Source organism: Carcharodon carcharias, chromosome 8 (assembly GCF_017639515.1).
Source record: "Carcharodon carcharias isolate sCarCar2 chromosome 8, sCarCar2.pri, whole genome shotgun sequence".
Classification (NCBI taxonomy): domain Eukaryota; kingdom Metazoa; phylum Chordata; class Chondrichthyes; order Lamniformes; family Lamnidae; genus Carcharodon; species Carcharodon carcharias.
This window is the reverse complement of record NC_054474.1, coordinates 174,638,993-174,659,647: the sequence shown is the minus strand read 5'-3', so window position 1 is coordinate 174,659,647 and position 20,655 is coordinate 174,638,993. Positions and strand designations below refer to the sequence as shown.

Genomic DNA, 20,655 nt, shown 5'->3' with positions numbered 1-20,655 from the left:
TTTTAAGAGATTGGGGGGACATCAGACTTTTTTTTTTCTAAACATTGGAAGCTCTGAATTTACGAAAACGTGAGCACATTCCTTTAGTGATTATGTTACTGGACTGGAAATCCATGGCCTGGACTATTAATTGAGAGAACTGTTCAAATCCAGCCATGGCAGTTTGAGAATTTAAATTCAGTTTTCAAAGAATCTGGAAATAAAAACCTGGTGTCAGTAATAATGACCATGAAGCTGTCAGATTTTTGTAATAAGCCAACTGGTTTACCAATGATCTTTAAAGGAAAAACCTGATGTCCTTACTTGGTCTGGTTTCGATGTGGCTTCAGTAATTCACCAAGTGGCTGACTCTTAATTGCCCGTTGAAGTGACTTCATAAGCCCCTCAGTTGTATCAAAAGAGCACCACATGGACCTCAATGGTTCAAAAAGGAAATACACCACTGCCTTCTCAGGACCACTAGGGATGAGCAAATGCTAACCTTGCCACATCTGAAAATTAAGTTTAAAAATCACTCATTACTTTAAAAGCCATACTGGTTTCCTCCCAACCTTCTGCTAAAATGGCAGGCTAGTTGTGCACGCTGATGCTCCACACACACACACACACACCCCCCCCCCTACTAATCCAGAACACGAAATAGAAATAAAGTCATTCCCGGAGTTCATGTTGTAGTATTTCAGCAACAACCTTGTTAATGGCTAAAGCAGGGGCTAACGAGGGGGAACGTTTCATCATCGCAGTATGATTTTCATTGTCAGATTTAGAGCCAATAAATATTGTCAAAGGACACCTTAATTGAAAGGCTTTTGTTTCTTTGAGTCAGAATCATTTTGTCAGGAAGCTCTTGTCTTTGAACATGGATGTTTTGTCCAGTCTTCTAATTCAGAGTAGTTTAGTTCTGTTTTTGTGTTTTTTTTTAGTAGGTGACTACTGACCCAACCTGAATCTCAACCTTCTGAGCCCCAAAAGGTGGTGTTCAGGCTAATTGCAAAGTTTAGTTGTATACAAATTACATAGCACAGCCTTTTTTTAAAAAACAAACATTCAAACACTATCAAAGATACTTCCTGAACATCAAAAACACTTCAAAATGAATATTCTACAAGCCAGCATGAGGCTCACCAGTTCTGTTTCCTGGGTGTTCCTGTTGTTGGAAGTATCTTCTAAGTAGAAACCGGTATCATCAGGTACCATGTGGTTTTCTTAAAATAGATCACTTGTGTCACTAACCTAACAATTCCAGCCCACCTACACCGATTAATGAAAATAATTATGCAATTTGCATGCAGATGGGATGAGGTGATGGTTTTAAATAACAGCATTTATTGAGGGAGGGAAGGAAGATAATTTTTGGCAAAATGCCTGAACATTGCAGATGCGTTATACACCAGGGGATCACTGAAATTGTGGACTGATTTTTTTTTTTTCACCTTAAATGTGTTTTTTTCCTCCTCTTAGATTTTGCACCCAGTGACCCAGATGAAGGGAGATGGGAAGGAGACCTGGTCCAAACCTTGGTCAGTGCCACTTTGTAACCAGCCCCAGGTGATGTCCAAGGACCTTTTTTTTCTTTTGCTCCACCCCCATGTATATATTCAACAATTGCCTGATGGCATAATTGTGTGGAAAAGTTACTGCCAAAAATCTTGTTTGTTCAACTAAAAAAACCTAAGAGGAGTATTTTCCCATCTCCATGCCCTGTGTCACTTTCCCCACTTCCATTGCTGCCCCACCCCCACCCCCCCCCCCCAACAACCGCCACACCAACCCCAGCAGTGAGATTCAGGTCATAGCCACTTGCTGCATAAAAACGTTGTTCCTTACACTGCCACCATTAACGCCCCTCCCCCCCCCCCGAAAAAAAAAGTTAAACCTGTGTCTTTTAGCCCTTGCACCATCAGTTAAAAGGAACAGCTTTTCTTTGTCTACCTCATTGTAAACTTTCACAATCTTGGACACAATCTGATCTCCCTCTATTCCTTTGGTGCAAGAAGAACCCTAGCTCTTCCAACCTACCACTGTAGCTTGAAATCCATCATATTGGAGCATTCTAGTAAATCTCTGTGTACCTTCCTTAAGGGCCATCACATCCTTCCTAAAGTGTGGTAACCAGAGCTGGATGCAATACTCTTAGTTTTGGCCCAACCAGAATTTTATAAAGGCTTTGCGGCAGCAATTCCCCCTTGAACAGATTTCAACTCTCATGCGTTCAAGAAACTACTTTTATTGCCCAATATTTAGTCCCATGCAGGAAGACAAATCTGGAGGATAAATGTTATAAGAGAATTAATTTTTTGCAGAGACCAGTTTCATTTACTCATTCTTTCTATTTGTTCTTGGATTGTGGGAAACATTGGTGCATACTTGCTCTCTTTCACCAAAGACTGCTTAATGCCACTGAAAGTCCTTATCCATATTTTTGACAGTTCTGGATTTGATTTCGCCAATATCCTCCATGATGACTTTCTATCCTCCATACACTTAGCTACCTACATTCTGCAACAGTACAAAAGTAAAATACTGCAGTTCGTGGAGATTTGAAATAAAAATGCAAATATACCATGATTATTCAGCAGGTCCAGCAGCTTTTGTGGAGAGAAAAATAAACGTAATATTTCAGGTCTGTGAGGAAAAAAAATTACAGACCTGAAACATTAATTCTATTTTCATCTCCACAGATGCTGTCAGACCTGCTGAGTATTTGCAGCATTTTCTGTTTTTCATATGTACATTCTTCCTGGCATTAAATCAGGTTTGCCCAATACCACCATTCTTGTTGATCTACAATGGTGCCTTGTGCCCCAATGTATTGAAATTAAAATCCTCACCTTTCGTCTTGCTATAAAACCTCATTCAGCTTACATCTGTAGTCAACTTGCTTCTCCTCAGATTCTTCCTTGCCCCTTATTACTCTTGGTACCAAAACTTCAGTTGTTTTGGCCATATTCTAGAACACCCTGCTTAAACCCATTTGCCTCTCAAAAAATTGCTTAACGCTTACCTGTCATTGCAGCTTTTGTTCATCTTTCATCTCGGCATCTCTTTTTGTAAAGTGAGAGATATTTTTTGATGTTGAAGGCATGCTCTACAATTGTCAATTTTGTATACTGGTAGATATGTTGCTTTATTGTAAATGTCGCTAATATTAAACCAGTTAATGAATGTGCATATTTTGTGCCTTTTTAACATTATATATTTATCTTCAGAGACTGAGCAATTTCCTGAATTAAAGCATATTTTATCACTACTTGTTATAAATTTGCTACAATCACTGTCACAATCTCACGTTATTGCATGTGAAGCAATGAAAACCTGCGAGTGTTGATTTTAAATTGTAGTTAGCATACCTTCAGGTGTGAAATGTTCTGCACGCATGATGTGGTTTTAGAGGCTGAGGATGATGGTGCAGTCAGTAGAGAAATTGGAAGGTGTGACTAGGTTAAGCTGCATTCAAAACTGTCACTGGGGCAGATATGGGGGCCTTGGATTTTGAAATGTATGGTCTCAGTTTCTTGGGTTAATTCCAAGTAAGGTTGGTGACATAACATTTGGTATTAAGGAATGATGTATAGTGCATGGATGCATAGTCCTTTTTATACATTGTTATTTGTTCTTGGAAGAATGAAATGATCAATATCTACTGACTTGCTCTATGGAGTTGTCCCTTGGTTTCAATGTTTTTATCCCTTCAATTTTTGCTGCTTAAACTAGTATCTTTTTTCTATTCTTGCTATTTTTGTATTTAAAACCAGGTGAACAAGACATTACATGATATTCAGCTATACATTAATTCTGAACAATAATATGTACATTTATAAAAGTAATCTACTTCAGAATGGAATATAATCTTGGGGTTCAAACAAATAATAAACTGCTTAAGCTTTGCACATGTCATGTGTCCCGTGAGCTTTTTTCATTTGGTACCAATTCTCTAATATTGTAGGTCAACTACAATATTGCTTTTAAACTTGAAAGGTCTGTGACAAAAATTAAATATCTTTATGTGCAACGTATTGTAGCATTGTATATTACACCAATGAATGAAGTCAAAGGATTTTTTTTAAGAAGCTTAATTCACAGAATAGCATGCCCTGGGATATTAGTCATTGAATATTATGTACATTATGGATAACTGCAAATGTGATTCATAATTTTCTCAAGTAGATAGAAAATAAACAACTATAAAACCTACATTACTGCCACTCCCATGTTGACTTTCTTTTTATTGTTCAATACATTTGTTTTCACATTCCATTTGTTCTCCTGCCTCTGAAGACAAGAACAATCATGAGAGCACGTGATGAAATAGAGGAGGTTTGATCCCTTTACATGCACCAGATTTCCCTAGATAATTTACATATGTGAACGTGGCAGTCAGCACTCAGCAAGGTCTCATAAATAGCCAATGAGTGATCAGATGATCTGTTTTTGGAGATTATGGTTGAGAGTGGTATTTTGGTTGATGGGAAAATGTTGACCAAGTAATCTGGGGAACTCCAGATTTTGAATGGTAAAAATATAATATTTTGCATCTACCTGAACAAGCAGACAAGGCGTCTGTTTAATGCCTAATCTGAAAGTTCAGTGTCTGACATTGGATACTCCACAATAACAACAGCTTGTACTCATATAGCACCTTTTAACATAATTACAAGAGCACTATATATAAAGCAGAATTTGACACCGAGCCACATGGGGAGATATTGCAGCAGATGACCAAGGGTTTTAAGGAGCATCTCAAAGAAGGAAAGAAAAGTAGAGAAGTGACTAAGTTGGAGGGGGGTGGGGGGGAGGCATGGGATTTCCAGAGCTTAGGGCCTTGGCAGCTGAAGGCATGGTCCAATAATGGAGTGTTCAAAATTGGGGATGCTCAAAAGGCAAGAATTAGAAGGGCACTGATATCTGAGAGTTGTGGGGCTGGAGGAGATTACAGAGATAGGGTAAGTCCATATAGGGAATTGAGAACAAGAATGAGAACTTTAAAATTGATGTATTGCTTGAGCAGGAACCAGTGTAAGTTATAGCACTTAGGGGGTCAGGACCTCGACAGGAGAGGTTTGGATGACCTTGGGTTTACGGAATGTGAGAGGCAGGCCAGGAGTACATTGGTATAGTCCAGTCAAGAAGTAACAAAGGCCTTGATAAGGTTTCAGCAGCAGATGATTTCAGGTAGGGGCAGAGTCAGGTGCTGTTACAGAGTTGGAAATGGATGGTTTTGGTGCAGATATTTGGTTGGAAACTCACCTTGGAGTCAAATATGACCCCAATGTTGCGAGCAGTCTGGTTCAGTCTCTGCCAATTGTCGGGGAGAGAGATGGAGTCGATGGCGAGGGAACTGAGTTTGTAACAGAGATGGAAGATGATATCTTTAGTCTGTCCAATGTTTAATTTGAGGAAATTTCTGTTCTCTGGTACTATATGTTGGACAAGCAGGTTGACAGTGGAGGGGTCAAGAGAGGAAGTGGTGAAATAGAGGTGGATGTCACCTGTGTACAGTGGGAACTGACTCTTTTTTTATAGGGGCAACATGTAGATTGAAAGATAGGAGGGGCCAAGATTGATCTGTGAGGACATAAGAGGTAACTGTTTGGGAGCAGGAAGAGAAGCCCCTGCAGGCGATTCTGGCTATTTTGGAGAAATCAGAATGGAACCAGGCGAGTACAGTCTCACCCAGCTGGATGATAGAGAGAAATCAGAGAAGGATGGTGTGGTGAACCATGTCAAAGGCTGCAGACAGGTAGATGGATAATAGTTTACCGTGGCCACAGTCAAATAGGATGTAATTTGTGACTTTGATGAGAGCTGTTTTGGTAGAGTAGGAACCTGATTGGAGGGATTCAAATATGGAGTTCCAGGAAAGAAGAACACACATTTGGGAATTGACAACACAAAAACAGAATTACCTGGAAAAACTCAGCAGGTCTGGCAGCATCGGCGGAGAAGAAAAGGATGGAGTCCTTCCCATTCTCTCAGTTCCTTCGCCTCCGTCGCATCTGTTCCGATGATGCTACCTTCAAAAACAGTTCCTCTGACATGTCCTCCTTCTTCCTTAACTGAGGTTTTCCACCCACGGTCGTTGACAGGGCCCTCAACCGTGTCCAGCCCATCTCCTGCACATCCGCCCTCACGCCTTCTCCTCCCTCCCAGAAACATGATAGGGTCCCCCTTGTCCTCACTTATCACCCCACCAGCCTCCGCATTCAAAGGATCATCCTCCGCCATTTCCGCCAACTCCAGCATGATGCCACCACCAAACACATCTTCCCTTCACCCCCCCATCGGCATTCCGTAGGGATCGCTCCCTCCGGGACGCCCTGGTCCATTCCTCCATCACCCCCTACTCCTCAACCCCCACCTATGGCACCACCCCATGCCCACGCAAAAGATGCAACACCTGCCCCTTCACTTCCTCTCTCCTCACCGTCCAAGGGCCCAAACACTCCTTTCAAGTGAAGCAGCATTTCACTTGCATTTCCCCCAACTTAGTCTACTGCATTTGTTGCTCCCAATGTGGTCTCCTCTACATTGGAGAGACCAAACGTAAACTGGGCGACCGCTTTGCAGAACACCTGCGGTCTGTCCGCAAGAATGACCCAATCCTCCCTGTCGCTTGCCATTTTAACACTCCACCCTGCTCTCTTGCCCAATGTCTGTCCTTGGCTTGCTGCATTGTTCCAGTGAAGCCCAACGCAAACTGGAGGAACAACACCTCATCTTCCGACTAGGCACTTTACAGCCTTCCGGACTGAATATTGAATTCAACAACTTTAGGTCGTGAGCTCCCTCCTCCATCCCCACCCCCTTTCTGTTTCCCCCTTCCTTTTGTTTTTTTCCAATAAATTATATAGATTTTTCTTTTCCCACCTATTTCCATTATTTTAAATCTTTTATGCTCTCCCCACCCCCACTAGAGCTATACCTTGAGTGCCCTACCATCCATTCTTAATTAGCACATTCGTTTAGATAATATCACCAACTTTAACACCTATGTGTTCTTTTGTTCTGTTGTTTGTGACATCTTTTGATGATCTGCTTCTATCACTGCTTGTTTGTCCCTACAACCACACCAACCCCCTCCACTTCTCTCTCTCTCTCTCTCTCTCTCTCTCCCCCCCCCCCCCCCCCCCCCCACACACACACACACACACACACCTTAAACCAGCTCATATTTCAACTCTTTCTTGGGCTCAAGTTCTGTCGAAGGGTCATGAGGACTCGAAATGTCAACTCTTTTCTTCTCCACCGATGCTGCCAGACCTGCTGAGTTTTTCCAGGTAATTCTGTTTTAATTCTGTTTTTGTTTTGGATTTCCAGCATCCGCAGTTTTTTTGTTTTTATCTTTGGGAATTGACAACCTGTTCAAGGACTTAGGAAAGGAAGGGGAGGTTGGAGATGGGGCAGTCATTTGCAAGGACATAGGGACGTAGGAAATGAGAGCTGGAGGAGGCAATTCAGCCGCTTGAGCCTGCTCCACCATTCAACTAGATCATGGCCGATCTTCTACCTCAACGTCACTTTTCCACACTATCCCCATATCCCTTGATATCTTTAATATCTAGAAATCTATTGATCCCTGTCTTGAATATACTCAAATGACTAAACCTCCACAGCTCTCTGAGGTAGAGGATTCCAAAGAAACAGGGATCATGAGTTAGTTTGTTGAGGAGAGTAGTCCCTCAGCACTAAGTACTGAAGTGTCACTTACTTCAGATTAATTATTCATAATCTGAAATGATGCTTGAATCAAAAACTGATGCCCAACACATTCTTCTGCAAACTTAATTATAAGCCAGTATTTAGGTTTGATTGTGTATTGTACTGAAGCAGAAAAATACAGAAAACAAAAATTGAATCTGTTTACAAGGAACTAAAATATCTTTAGAAACCATTTCTTACCGAGTCTTATAATTTATGATTTGAGAAGAAATAGTTTTTTCAAAGTAGACTTGTCAAGATGATGGTTGTATGTGGATGTCACATCTTCCTGCACAGTGGAGTCCAAGGTATTTAATTCCAGAATCCAAGAGACTTAGAAGATATTGAACAACGAACTAAAGTGGCCACAATCCTTGAATGATGCAGCAAAGAAGGGCATTTGGCCTTTCTTACCTCTGTCGACTCCTTGAAAAAGCTATCCGATTAGTCCCTCTCCCCATAGCCCTGCAAATGCTTCCACTTCAAGTATTGTCTTCCTTCCTAAAGCTTGGTTTCCAGAATTGGGCATAATACTCCATCTGAGGTCCAAACAGCAACCTTATAAGGTTTTAGCTTAGCTTCCTTGTTTTTGTATTCTATACCTCTGTTTATGAAGCCAAGGATCCTGTATGCTTTTTTTTAAACAGCCTTCTGAACATGTCCTGCCACCTTCAAAAGGTTTGTGTATGTACACCTTGAGATCTCTCTGCTGGGCACCTTTTAAAATTGTACCATTTAATTTACATTGCCTCTCATTCTTCCTAGTAAAATGCATCATTTCATACTTTTGGGTTTAAATTGCATCTGCCATATGTCTGCCCATTTCACCAATTTGCATATGTCCTCCTTAAATCTGTTAGTATCCTCCTCCTCATTGTTTACTATATTTGATTTTGTTGCCACCAGCAGACTTTGGGCTTATGCCATTGTAGATAATGCTGTTTGGTTAGGACTGACTGGTTCCCTTCCCTGAAGAACGTTATTGAACCAGTTGGTGTTTCTATGACCTGGTCATTTTTTTTCCCTTTAGTGCTAACCAAGATTTATTGAATTCCATTTCACAATTTGCCATGGTCAGATTTGAATACTTGATTCCTAGGTTGCTCAGTTTTTACAAAAGCTTGATAATGGGAACGAAAGCATTGAAAATGAGAAGGTGGAACCATTAGACAGGCTAATTTGAACGTAAGGAAATATATTACTTGGGGAATTGGTGTAGCATGGAATGTAAAGGATAGAAAGTCTTGATGGTGAACATACAAGAATGCTGAACTAGTTCAGAGACAAAATTGTATTGTACTACACTCTTCCTCCGATTCAGTAGGTGGCAGTAATACACCAAAGAGGTGTGAATTTGCCAGAAGCCAGAAAAGAGAAAGAGGAATTTGCAGAAGCTCTCCCTGAATATCCTTGAATGGGCTTGCCAGGAACATCTTTGTATCTGAAAGTTATGTTATAGGACAGGAGAATGCCATTGTTTCGAAAGGGAGATTAGTCAGCCTGTCCTGGTTGTGGCAAGCATTTAGAAGCCATAAAATAGGATAAACTCAATGCATTGAAGGATATGAGTTAATTAAGAACATACCCTGCCACCTACAAATTGTCTGTGATGAAAAGTAATGATAAAGGAAATGTTGTACATGTTTATATGGATATGCTAAGATCAAATAGGATCAGAATAGAGAATAATGTTAAAAATAATGTTTAAAAAAACAATTAAAGGCACTCCATCTAAATGCACCTAGCATTCGCAAAATGGTTGATTATTTGAATGCACAAATTGAGGTAAATGGGTATGATTTAACTACCATTAGACGTGGCTACAGGGTGACCAAGATTGGGAACAGAATATCCAAGGATATTCAGCCTTTAGGAGAGAGAGGCAAAAAAGGAAAAGAAGGTGGGGTAGCAGTCTAAATAAGGGACGAGATCAGTACATGAGTAAGAGAGGATCTTGGATCGAAGGATCAAGATGTAAAATCAGTTTGGGTAGAGCTAAGCAACAGCAAGGGGCAGCAAACAATGGTAGGAGTTGTTTATAGGCCACTAAACTGTAGTACTAATATTGGACACGGTATAAATCAGGAAATTAGAGATGCATGTAATAATCAGCAGCTTCAACTTACAGAGAGGCTGGGTTAGCCAAATCAGCGCTAATGCTCTGGAGGAGGAATTCCTGGAATGTATATGAGTATGTTGAGCCGACAAATTAGGCTATTTTGGGTTTAGTGTGTAATGAGAAAGGGCTAATTAATAACCTTGCTGTAAAGGAGCCATTGGGAAATAGTGACCATAATATGATAGAATTTTGTGATATAGTTCATTTAGAAACTAGGGACAAAATCGTCCCAGATTTGCAGTATCGGGTGGGGAAAAGGCCTTTTTACCTGCCGGCTGCAGTGGTGGGTTTTCATGCTGTATTGTCCTATTCCTGCCTCATTAATTATGTAGCCACAGGAAACACGCCATCTCACTGGTGAGCAGCCTCTGATTTGCCTGCCACGCCATTACCTCACTGCTTCCTCATGCAGGGCGCCATGTTTAAACTACGGCCGTGTGCATGCTTCCCAATGCTTGCCCCAGGACTACTCCAGTGGAGACATGGCCCCAAAAGCCAAGAAGAGTGCAGCCCCCCAATCCAGTGACACATTCCTGGTGGGACGCCTTCTGGATCCCATGGAGGCGTGCCATGATGTCCTCCACCCCAACTCTGGGCGCAGGAGGCCCATCAGTCTCACCACTCCTACTTGGGAGGTGGTGGCAGAGGTGGTCAGTGTCAATGCTGCACACAAGAGGTCAGCCATCCAGTGCAGAAAATGGATGAATGATCTCATCTATGCCACCTGGGTAAGGCAACCATCTTATCACTCTAAACTCACACACTCAAGGCTATCACACATTCTCCCTCCCCTCCCCTCTCCCCCAGAGACTGCCTCCTCAGCCCTCACTATCTTGAGGCCACTTATACAGTCCAACATGTGCCCCCACAAACATACCCTGGGACACCGCCCCCCCCCCCCCCCCCACCCGCCATTTTTCCCAGTACAGCCTTGTCTTGCAGCCTCTTGCCTTGCCTGAGGCCACTTCTCCCGTTCCTGCAGCCATTGAAAAGCCACCCTGGCATTGTGGCTGGTCCAGTAGGTAGAGACCGGCACGTGAGCACCCCAACCCCCCATTCCCCCTCAAAAAAGTGATGTGATGTTGCCTGCTGGTGACTGCAAGTGTTGCCCAAAGCAAGGTAGGGAAACAAACCTTGAATCGCCAGGCACACGTTGCTTATCCACAGTTCTGCATTTGTGAAACATACCGGTGTGCAATCATGCTGACGTGCCTGGATGATCCAATGTGTGGGGATGATCCAGCGAGCAGTGCTTTATAATGAGATGCTATTGAAATTAGGTTCCCGACGGTGGAGATGGGAAATGCGGCCTGCCATTGACAGGTGGAGCGGATGATTGCAAACTGGTTTAATGATGGCATGAAGCTGATTTTTGGCCTTCTCACCATATTGTCAAATCCCCCTGCCCGCAATGACACCCGATGCCAACGGGTCCAGAAAATCCTGGCCTAGGTCTTACCTTCATAATTTCCTTTCTTCAGACTTATGAGGGGCAAGTTGGCTATGGTGAATAGGGAAAATCCACTAAAAGATTTGGTGGTAGACGGGCAATGGCTAGTATTTAAAGAATTATTACACAGTCTACTACAGATATCCATTCATCTAAGGAATAAACACCCAAAGGGAAAATGTTTAAATCTATTATCTAGAATGTGATAACTGAAATTTAGAAAAGAATGGTAAAATTGAGCAGAGTCAACATGGATTAATAAAAGGGACATGAATTTTGACAAACTTGGTTGGAGTTTTTTGAGAATATTACTTGTAGCATTGATTAAAGGAGAACCAGTGAATGTGGTATATTTGGATTTTCAGAAGACTTTTGATAAGGTCCCACACAGGAGATTAGTAAATAAAATTAGAGCGCTTTGCGATTGGGGGAAATATACAAATATGGATTGAGAATTGGTTAATAGACAGAAAGCAGAGATTAGGAATAAATGGACCATTCTCAGGGTGGTAGGCTGTTAGCACTGATCCTTGTGGTACCCCAGTAGTAAGTCCACAGCTGTTCACAATCTATATAAATGATTTGGATGTGGAGACCAATTGTAACATTTCCAAATGTCACCAAACTAGGTGGGAACATAAGTTGTGAGGAGTATGCAAGGAGGCTTCAAGAGGACTTGGACAGGCTAAGTGACTGGGCTAGAACATTGCAGGTGGAATATAATGTGAATAAGTTTGAAGTTATTAAGTGGACTTAAAAACAACCACTTTCTGACTCTGTGCTACCACTGAGCCATGCAAGAGGTTATACAAGGCTTCTACAAATCTTTGGTGAGGCCAGAATTTCTTTTTTTTATTCGATGTGGATGTCATTGGCCAGGCCAACATTTATTACCCATCCCTAGTGCTAAGGGCATCTAAGAGTCAACCACATTGCTCTGGGTCTGGAGTCACATGTAGTTAAGGACAGTAAGGATTTCCTTCCCTAAAGGGGCATTAGTGAACAATTTTAACAACAATTGACGATGATTTCATGGTCATCATTAAACTTCTTAATTCCAGATTTTTATTGAATTAAAGCTCCACCATCTGCCATGGTGAGATTTGAACCTGGGTCCCCAGAGCATTCCCCTAGGTCTCTAGATTACTACTCTAGTGGCAATACCACTAGGCCATTGCCAATTAATATAATGTGCCTACTTTTGAGTGACATATAATCTGGTGGTATCTTAGTGAGTTTTTTCTGTACTCCATGGTCAAGGCCAAGGGTAGAGTTGGAGGAGGTTAGAGATAGTGTGGGACAAAGCCATGGAGGGATTTGAAAACAAGAATGAAAATTTTAAAATCAATTGTTTTTCCAGCCTTGGAGCCAATGTAGGTTAGTGAACACTGAGGAATGGATGAATGGAACTTGGTGCAATTTAGTATATGGGCAGCAGAGTCTTGCATGTGAGCTTTTAAGCCATTTACTGGTTGAGGTTTTGCCACCTTCAAAGTTTTTATCTTTGGAGTACCTTCTTCAAGGCCTGCAGCTGGGGCTAAAGAACCCTATCTACTCAATGTTGAGGGGGGCGGTAGTGCACCTGCACCCTTGAAGCTGAGTAATCCATTGGATGTCATCCCAGTATTTGGAGACTATGTTCTAGTCCCCACTCACCAGGGCCATCTGATGTGGGATTTGAGGCCTTCACCTTCTAACTTGGAAGTGGGAATGCTACCATTAAACCAAAGGCTTACTTTGGAAATCTAATAGAGACGTTTGGAATTGTGAAAGGCTTTATACAAGGAAAAAGGTATTTTGACTAGTTGGGTTATTAACTGGATGGCATAAATTTAAGAACAGTGCTGAAGAATTTTTTTTTTTTTCTTTTTCCATGAGTGATTATTAGGCCATTTCATTAGAAATAGATGCGAACAGAATCAATAATGGTCTTGAAAATGGAAGCAGGTAAATATTTGAAAAATTAATTTAAAAATATGGGGAAAGAACAGTACAATGTATCTAAATGAATAACTCGGAGGTATAGGTATATTGACTGAATAGCTCCTTTTACAAAAATTCTGATTTCTGATTTTTTACAATACTTAATCCAGATTGCTAACTTTAGTGAATTTTCTGCTTTTGTTTTAGTAACCCTTGGATTTCTGTTGGTTCTGATGCAAAAAAAAAGCTGAAGGATAAAGCAAATGAATTGAGGATTGTTGACTAAAATTTCAGTTAACAGATTTTGAATTGTTACTTTAAAACAAAATGCTGAGGTGCAAAGCTTTACAAAGGAGTGCTGGCGTGATTTTTGCTGTAACCTGTTAATATCAACATTGCTATATGGTTTTAAGATGTAATGTTTTCTTTATAATTTTGAAGGGCATGTTTATTTATATACATAGTGTTCCATCTGCATGGATAATGATTTAAAGAGACCAGATTAGCTTAAACCCCTATGTCTAGTGGTGTAACAGAGGGTTCGGTGCTGGGTCCCTCGCTGTTTGTGGTGAACGTTAATGATGTAGACATGAATGTTGGAGGTATGATCAATAAGTTTGCAGATGACACAAAAATTGGTGGTGTGATAAATAGCAAGGAGGGAAACCTTAGTTCCATAATAGTGTGGACACATTTTTGATCAAGCAGTAGAATCTGTGGAAAGTGGTAGGTATGTGTGCTATGATTTTAACCATGCACAGAAGACCGAGCTATGTGATTGGATGGATTTTTAATGTATCTGACTCTAAGCCTGACAGTTCGGAGTAACTTAATACAAACATTTGTCCTCTAATTCCTCTGGTCCAGCTGAAGTGTACAACTTTACTTCATCTCTCCTCCCCGCCCCCCCCACCACACACACACACACACACACACACACACACACACACTCAACCCATAGTTATGGGGTTGCAAATCTATTGTTTTTTGATTCTAAAACAAGCCAAAAACTCATGATGACCAACATATGATAGGCAGCTCATCATGCTGTTAACATTAGGACTTAAGCCCATAAATACAAGAAACAGATGTTTGATTTTTTTTAAAAACATGTTTGGCTGATTTTTTAAGAGTTATTTTCACCCCTGCAAATGGTTCATAGCTTACTACTGTCTTAAAATCAAAGAGGTGGTTGTACATGGCATTTTTGTAACCAGTAAAGATGTTTCCTGTTTTATTAGCATTTGAAGTCATAGTGTCATAGAGTTTACAGCACGGAAAGAGGCTCTTCAGCCCGCTGTGTCTGCGCCGGTCATCAAGCCCCTATCTACTCTAATCCCATTTTCCAGCACTTGACCTGTAGTCTTGTATGCTATGACGTTTCAAATGTCTATATAAATACATCTTAAATATTGTGAGGGTTCCTGCCTTTACCACCCTTTCAGGCAATGAGTTCCAGATCCCCCCCCCCCCGGGTGAAAAACCTTTTCCTCAAATCCTCTCTAAACCTCCTGCCCCTTACCTTTAAAATCTATGCCCCCGGTCATCGACCCCTCCACTAAAGGGAAAAGTTTCTTCCTATCTACGCCCCTCCATAATTTTATTCACCTCAATCCCTCAGCCTTCTCTGCTCCAAGGAAAACAACCCCAGCCTACCCAATCTCTCTTCATAGCTGAAACACTCCAGCCCAGGCAGCATCCTGGTGAATCTCCTCTGCACCCTCTCTAGTGCAATCACATCCTTCCTATAGTCTGACAAGCAGAGCTGCACACAGTACTCCAAATGTGGCCTATCTAATGTTTTATACAGCTCCATCGTAACCTCCCTGCTCTTGTATTCAATGCGTCACCTAATAAAGGCAAGTATCCCACATGCCGCCTTAACCATCCTATCTACTTTTCCTGCTGCCTTCAAGGATCTATGGACATGTACACTAAGGTCCCTCTGATCCTCTGTACTTCCTAGGGTCCTATCATTCATCGTGTACTCCCTTTCCTTGTTATTCCTCCCAAAATGCATCACCTTGCACTTTTCATGATTATATTCCATTTGCCACTGTTCTGCCTATCTGACCAGTCCATTTAAATCATCCTGTAGTCTAAGGTTTCCCTCCTTGCTATTTATCACACCACCAATTTATGTGTCATCTGCAAACTTATTGATCATACCTCCAACATTCATGTCTACATCATTAACGTTCATCACAAACAGCAAGGGACCCAGCACCGAACCCTCTGTTACACCACTAGACATCGGGGTTTAAGCTAATTTGGCAGGGAGATTGGATACAAAGTGGAGGTGTAGTAGGAAGAGATGCAGAGACAAGTATAGAAGAAAAACCAAGTCAGTCTGGAAGGCAGAGCGTATATGGTCCAGTTAAGGCCTAAGGGAGCATGGCAAGGCTGGATGGCACTTATTTTAATGCAAGAAGTCTTGCGGGTAAGGCAGATGAGTTGAGGGTGTTGATTGACACGTGGGGATATGATATCATTCCTATCACGGAGACACGGTTGAGGGAGGGGCAGGACTGGCAGCTCAATATCCGGGGGTATAGAATCTTCAGGCAAGCCAGGGGAGAGAGGTTGGGGGGGGGGTGGGGTGGTCTGTAAAAGAAGAGGTTACAATATTGATCAAGGAGTCAATTACTGCAATAAGGGGATGATACCTTAGAAGGTTCCTCAAATTAGGCTATATGGGTAGAACTTAAACCTAAAAAGGGGGAAATCACACTACTGGGAGAGTGTACTATAGACCCCCAAACAGGCAGGGAGAGATGGAAGGGCAGATATGTATGCAAATCTCAGAGAAGTGTAAAAGTAATAGGGGATTTCAACTTCCCTAATATTAACTGGGATAGACAAAGTGTAAAAAAGGCTGAGAGGGGGCGGAATTCTTAAAATGCATCCAGGAGAGCTTTTTAAGCCAGTAAGTAGAAAGCCCTACAAGACAGAGGGCGGTGTTGGACCTAATTTTAGGGAACAAAGCCGGGCAAGTGGTTGAAGTGTCAGTGATAGTGACCATAACTGAGTAAGGTTTAAGCTAGTTATGGAAAAAGACAAAGATGGACCAGAAGTAAAGGTTCTAAATTGGGAAAGGCTGATTTTAATGACAAGGCAGGATCTAGCCAAAGTGGACTGGGAGCAGCTACTTGTAGGAAAATCTACATCAGAACAGTGGGAGTCATTCAAAAAGGGAATAGAGAGTACAGGGCCAACATGTTCCCATAAAGGTGAAGGGTGGGACCAACAAGCCAGAGAACCCTGGATGTTGAGGAATGTACAGGATTGGATAAGGGGAAAAAAAGGGAAGCTTATGGTAGATAAGTAAGTCCTAGAGGAATATAGAAAGTGCAGGGGGTTACTTAAAAACGAAATTAGGAGAGCGAAGAGGGAGCATGGAAAACACTGGTGGATAAAATAAAGGAAAATGCAAAGGCATTTGACAAGTATATTAGTGGCAAGAGGGTAACCAGGGAAAGAGTAGGGCCCATTAGGGACCAAAGTGGTAATCTGTGTGGGGAGCCGGAAGACATAGGTAAGGTTTTAAATGAGTATTTTGCATCTGTATTCACTATAGAGAAGAACGATATAGATATAGAAATCAGGAAGGAGGACTGTGATATACTTGAGCAAATTAGCATTGAGAGGGAGGAGGTATTAGCGGTTTTAATGGCCTTAAAAGTGGATAAATCCCCAGGCCCAGATGAAATATATCCCAGGCTGCTGTGAGAGGCAAGGGAGGAGATTGCAGGGGCTCTGACGTTAATTTTCAAATCCTCTCTGGCCACAGGAGAGGTGCTAGAGGACTGCAGGGCAGCTAATGTGGTACCATTATTCAAGAAGAGGGGGTAGGCATAAACCAGGGAAGTAAAGGCCAGTGAGTAACATCAGTAGTAGCGAAATTTTTGGAAAAATATTCTGAGGACAGAATTAATCTCCACTTGGAGAGGCAAGGATTAATCAGGGATAGTCAGCATGGCTTTGTCAGGGGGAGATCATGTCTAACAAATTTGATTGAATTTTTCGAGGAGATGACTAGCTGTGTAGATGAGGGTAGTGTCGCTGATGTAGTCTACATGGACTCCAGTAAGGCTTTTGACAAGGCCTCGAATGGGAGACCGGTCACAAAGGTAAGAGCCCATGGGTCCCAGGGCAATTTGGCAAATTGGATCCAAAATTGGCTTAGTGGCAGGAGGCAGAGGGTGATGGTCGAAGGCTGTTTTTGTGACTGTCATTCTGTGTGGAATTGTTTCACTCTACTTATTGTGCAAAAATATGTTAAGGTCTTCAGAAATATATTAAAATCGTTCTTGTTTCATCTCGTGATTTAACTTAAAATCAATGCCTCCCCCCTATTCTGGTTGTAAGAAGCCAATCCAAAAAGAGCTTGCCATTCCCAACCCTATTTCTGAAGAAGAGTCATATTGGACTTGAAATGTTAACTCTGTTTCTGTCTCCACAGATGCTGCCAGACCTGCTGAGTTTTTCCAGCACTTTCTGTTTTTATTCCTGTTTCTAGTTTGCTTGACTCAAGTGGCATAAAACCACCAGATTTGATATTCTGGTGGCAACCTTACTGAAAAAAGTCCCAAGGTTGTTTGGTGAAGAAAACTGGAAAAATACACTGGGTGTTATAAAAGGCTTCGCTTCTGACAGAGGATTTGAGATGCAACACTGACACACTTCAAAGTACAACTATTCAGATGTAAATGGAGAAACGGAATTGTAACGGAGTTGACCTTTACATTAATGTGCCCACTTCTACTAAAATTCCAAAATTGTGATGACATTTAAAGGATTGCAGAAACATTTCAGTTTCTGCTTTTAAAGCAGTTTTCTCATGTGTAAAGTCTGCATACAGAATTGCCAGAGATATTTTTAAGTTAGCTTTTTTTGTGCCTTTTTCTTTCAGTCTTTGTCTCTGTGGCCCTTTATTTTTCAACATCCTCTGAGGTTTTCATTAATGCTGAGTTCAAATTGCAGAAGGATTTTCTCGCGTGCTAATGATCAGTTAATTTATGACTACGGGTAACAGCTTTGTCAATAACTTGTGTAGAGTGGATGATGGTGTGTATGCCGAACTATTTAAGGAGCTGATACGATCTAGGGTTAAACAAATTGAGAAATTTTCATTGCTATTGGACTATAAAAAATATATATTAAATAATTCAACATTTCAAGAAGCAAAAAAAAAAAATTGCTGAGACCCTGAGCTGTTTAAAGGTGTAATGGGCAAAGGCCCTGACATTTGTATGGTATTAAAGTATACAGGCTAGAAACCCTTGATTTGAATCCCCTGCCTATGCTGTATAAGATGATCTTGGCCATGGCACCAGTTGGACAATACTGCTGCATCCAGTCATACCTGATTTTGGTTCAAAGACTCAGGCTGTAAAGTACACAAGGGTGACAGGCGAGAACATAATCACTCTAATGTAATACCCTCCATGATCAGATGTGCAACCTCCAGTCATTGTCTAGGCTCATACACATCTTGCATTTGTATAGTGTTTTTGATGTGGGAAAACATCCCATTGCACATCACACACATAAGCATGCAAAAACGGACACACAGCCAAAGAAGGAAATATTCAGACAGGTGAACAAATGCTTGGTAAAAGAGGTACGCAGCATAGAGGGATAGAGTAGATAGGTTTGGAAATGAAATGCAATGCAGAGCAACTGGTCCAGATGTTTGAAGGCATGACTTCCAATAATGGGACAAAGGGGTAAACGGTTGGGTAAATGCATGAGACCAGAAATAGAAGAATGGAAGGCTGGAACAAGTAACAGAAAAGTGGCTGTAAAAGAGGAGCAACCTGTCATCAGTTTTTGTATTGACAGAATTAAATATAGAAATTCCACAGCAGATGATAGAAGGAATAGCTCCAGCACACTAAAAAGGAATTCTGTTTTCTATTTTAATTCAATTTCTGGAGCGAATTGCCAGTGTTAATATTGTTAAATTCATTTCCTGTTATGAGTTTGTGCCAGCCTATGGAAAATGGATTTGATAATATCAATATTGGGTAGAGTAGCTTGAAAACCGTTTTAGAGTTCTTGTTGTTGTTGTGTTACAGCTTGCTTTTTAGGAAGAAATGCCAAAATAAATATTTTGATTCTTATGCTAGTCAGCTGTCTAATTTTTTAACATTGTGACAAATTCATACCCTCTTAAGAATTCATCACATTTAAAGATTTATAAAAAATACAGACCTACAGATTACTGGGTGCCAACCTTAGCTCAGTGGTAGGACTCGAATCCACCACCACCTAACTTTTGGATAAGGGTCCCATTCCAGAGACTTGAGCACCGTGCTGCACTGAAGTGTAGTACCAAACTGAAGGAGAAATGCACTGTTGGAGGTGAGATGTTGAAAGGAGGTCATGTCTGACCTTTTTTAAGTGGATATAAAAGGGGTGCTGTTCAAAAGTGCTTCCAGGGTCCTTGCCAACATCACTAAAGCAGATAAAAGCAGAAAATTATAGAAATACTCGGCAGGTCAGGCAGTGCCTGTGAGAATAAAAATGGGAGTGAATGTTTCAGGTCTCCAACCTTCCATCATAAGCATATTATCTGATTATTATATTCTTTATATCAATATTCTAGATGGATTTATACATCAGACCTTAGGGGGAACCCTTGCTTAAGAACTGATTGCTTTATCAATCCATTGAAACAAATGAGCAACAATAGCCATGATCACATACACCTTCAATGCCATTAGTAATTGAATCAGCTAGAATTTAGTGTACTAATGGTTTAGCAAACTGTCTTTGAATTTTGAATTCACCCGTGACAGATGGCATAAAAGCTTCTCCTGCAGTTCTAGGGCATAGATTAGGTTTGGCAGTGGAAAACTGCGTTTAGTTCAACTGTAGCCTTGCTTGGTATAAAGATGATGTGTTTAATAAAAGGAAATGTATTTTGTGCTTTTGAAGGGTCTGCTGAGTGTTCAGGAAGCCCTGCATTTATTTCACTTATCACAGAATCACACAGTGCAGAAGAGGCCCTTCGGCCCATCGAGTCTGCACCGACACATGAGAAACACCTGACCTACCAACCTAATCACATTTACCAGCACTTGGCCCACAGCCTTGAATGTTATGATGTGCCAAGTGCTCATCCAGGTACTTGTTAAATGATGTGAGGCAACCTGCCTCCACCACCCTCCCAGGCAGCGCATTCCAGACCATCACCACTCTCTGGGTAAAAAAGCTTTTCCTCACAACCCCCCTAAATCTCCTGCCCCTCACCTTGAACTTATGTCTGCTCGTGATTGACCCTTCAACTAAGGGGAACAACTGCTCCCTATCCGTCCTGTGCATGCCCCTCATAATCTTGTACGCCTCGATCAGGTTGCCCCTCAGTCTTCTCTGCTCCAACGAAAACAACCCAAGTCCATCCAACCTCTCTTCATAACTTAAATGTTTCATCCCAGACAACATCCTGATGAATCTCCTC

The 20,655-nt window shown here is 41.5% G+C and overlaps 1 protein-coding gene across 8 annotated transcripts in view; it reads left to right on the top strand.

Moving 5' to 3' along the window:
- The window catches only part of rc3h2 (ring finger and CCCH-type domains 2), a 122,553-nt gene that overhangs the window by 38,018 nt on the left and 63,880 nt on the right, over positions 1-20,655 (top strand). For 4 of the 8 annotated variants that reach the window (XM_041193041.1, XM_041193042.1, XM_041193048.1 and 1 more), the window contains one exon: positions 1,462-1,548. The exons of 2 other annotated variants lie outside the window; for them this stretch is intronic. The gene's annotated coding sequence lies outside the window, so the exon portion shown is untranslated. Of the gene's footprint in view, positions 1-1,461; positions 1,549-17,856; positions 17,880-20,655 lie in introns of those variants that run through there. 2 more of the 8 variants (XM_041193044.1, XM_041193047.1) reach the window with 2 other exon arrangements.